The following is a 2,565-nucleotide window of genomic DNA, read 5'->3' on the forward strand; positions in this document are numbered from 1 at the left end:
AATAGTACTCTGGAAAACTGAAGGTGCTCTTTGTACATGGGAAATATTCACACATTCACTTTAAATATTTTTGTGTTGAGAATACGCTCTACTGAACAGATTTTGCTCTTAGGTTAGCAGGTACTATGGCACTTAGAGAAATAATATTTTTTCTATTAAAACTATTATGATCTATGGAAAAGAGTCAAAGTTGTTAACAATTTCAAATGTGCTAATCATAAGACGCAATTTTGAAAATTAAGACTAATATAACCATATTAATAAAATACACTCTCATAATTATGCACTTTTGATGTGAACCAAAAAATATTATATATTTGAATATGAATTGTGGTGGTGGTAAAAGCATTAACAGACTAGACGGGGGGTGTGGGTAGGTACTGCTGTTGGGAGCTGAGAAAAGAAACTATGGCTGCTCTCTTGTGTGCACCATATTTTGAGTCTGAAAAGAGGAAGCCAAAGCTGGGAGGAGCTCGGTGAGGGGGTCCTCCAGCAGCCAGGCAGCATGGCAGCCTTGGAGATGCGTGTGTGCGAGACGGATGGTTGCAGCAGCGAGGCCAAGCTCCAGTGTCCCACCTGCATCAAGCTGGGCATCCAGGACTCGTACTTCCGCTCACGGGAATGTTTTCAAGGAAGTTGGGTTACTCACAAGTTACTACATATGAAAGTAAAAGATGAAAAGGCCAAGCAAGAAGTGTCTTCCTGGACTGTGGAAGGGGATATCAACACTGACCCATGGGCATGTTATTGATATACTAGTAAACTCAGACCACATTATCCACTGATATCAAGGCCAGTGCCAAGTCATAGTCCAAGACCAGATTATGCTGATCACCCTGTCTGAATCTGAGCAGGCTCTTAAAGGTACTTCTCAAGTTAAGTTACTCTCATCTGAAGATATAGAAGGGATGCTACTGCTATGTAGGCTTGCTAGAGAAGACTATGTGGACATTGATGCTGGGGTGATTAAACCAGGTGAAACTACTGAAGAAATAGATCATGCTGTACACTTAGCATGCATTGCAAGAAATTGCTATCCTTCTCCCCTGAATTATTATAATTTTCCAAAGTCTTGTTGTACTTCAGTGAATGAAGTGATCTGCCATGGAATTCCAGACAGATGGCCCTTGCAAGAAGGTGATATTGTTAATGTGAACATCACTCTTTATCACAATGTTTATCATGAGGACCTGAATGAGATGTTTTTTGTTTGAGACGTGGATGAGCAAGCATGGAAACTTGTTCAGACCACGTGTGAGTGCCTGATGCAAGCCACTGATGCAGTGAAACTTGGTGTTCAATACAGAGAATTGGGAAACATTATCCAGAAGCATGACCAAGCAAATGAATTTTCAGTTGTTCAAAGCTATTGTGGGCATGGAATCCACAAACTTTTTCATACAGCCCTCAATGCACCTCACTAGGCCAAAAATAAAGCAGCTGGAGTGATGAAGGCCAGCCACATATTTACAATTGAGCCAATAATTTGTGAAGGTGGAAGGCAAGATGAAACCTGGATGGATGGCTGGACAGCAGTGATGAGAGATGGGAAGCTGTCTGCCCAGTTTGAGCACAACCTGCTGGTCACGGACACTAGCTATGAAATCCTAACCGCGTGACTCGATAGCTCGTGGCCTCATTTCATGTCCCAATTTTAATTTCTCCTGAGATGGTACATCTTGGTGATAACTTCTGGCTGTACTTTGCATTTTATTGAGAGTACAGAATAGAAGATGAAATTTTTTAATTACTTGTTTTGTTTTGATTATAGATAAGGAAGGACTACAGCATTTGATGTGTGTCCTCAAGAACTTGTCTTGGGTCTGAAAAAGCCAAGAAGAATAAAGGAAGCATTTCTCCATTCTTCTCAATGTTCCCCTCTCCCCACAAAAAAAGTCTCTGCACACCCATTTTCTTATGTTCCCTTTGAGCAATTTTACTTAAACCTGCTCCTAAGTTGATTTTATCACTGCCACAACTGGGTCATTAGAGTCAGCTTTTTTCCAGGTGAATGTTGGAGACGAGAATCCTTGAAACTTTATCAGCATACATTGCTCCCGATTTTTTTATTATATATGTATGGAACTATATATGTATACATTTTAAATTCCATATATGTAATTACTGAACACTATATGACCTGGGGTTTGTGTTGATTCTGCTCTGACAAGGTCAAAAGCTGTCATGAATGGACTTGTCATTTCCAGTGATTTAATCCCCATCTGGGAATTAGCCTCCCTTCCCCCTGCTAATTATTTACTTTATAATTGTGTGTAAGGAAGCACTCGGTCAGCGAGACTTGCCAATGTGGATTCTGTGAGTGAATGGATGTGGAAAAATTCACTTTGGAAAAAGGTTATCAGATTTTAAAAAATCTAGTTTATGGCAAAAATAGCCATGTTCCAAGTGGAAGCTGGCTGTGCAGAGAATGAGATTTTTTGTAATCCATTGCTATTTCAGACCTCTGTTTGGTTCTAATGGGAGGAAAAATGCTCCCTTCCCCTCTCTGTCTTATTGCAAGGTCATCCCTTGGAGATATTCAGAAAAAGGTGGAAGGTGCACTGT

The 2,565-nt window shown here is 40.4% G+C and overlaps 1 pseudogene across 1 annotated transcript; it reads left to right on the forward strand.

Annotated features, from left to right (window-relative positions):
• The first annotated feature begins 505 nt into the window (after positions 1-505).
• On the forward strand, positions 506-1,658 carry LOC307184351 (methionine aminopeptidase 1-like; annotated as a pseudogene). Its single transcript has one exon. The product of its transcript is annotated as a methionine aminopeptidase 1-like (transcript).
• Positions 1,659-2,565: the final 907 nt, after the last annotated feature.

Source organism: Stenella coeruleoalba, assembly GCF_951394435.1.
Source record: "Stenella coeruleoalba genome assembly, chromosome: 3".
NCBI lineage: Eukaryota > Metazoa > Chordata > Mammalia > Artiodactyla > Delphinidae > Stenella > Stenella coeruleoalba.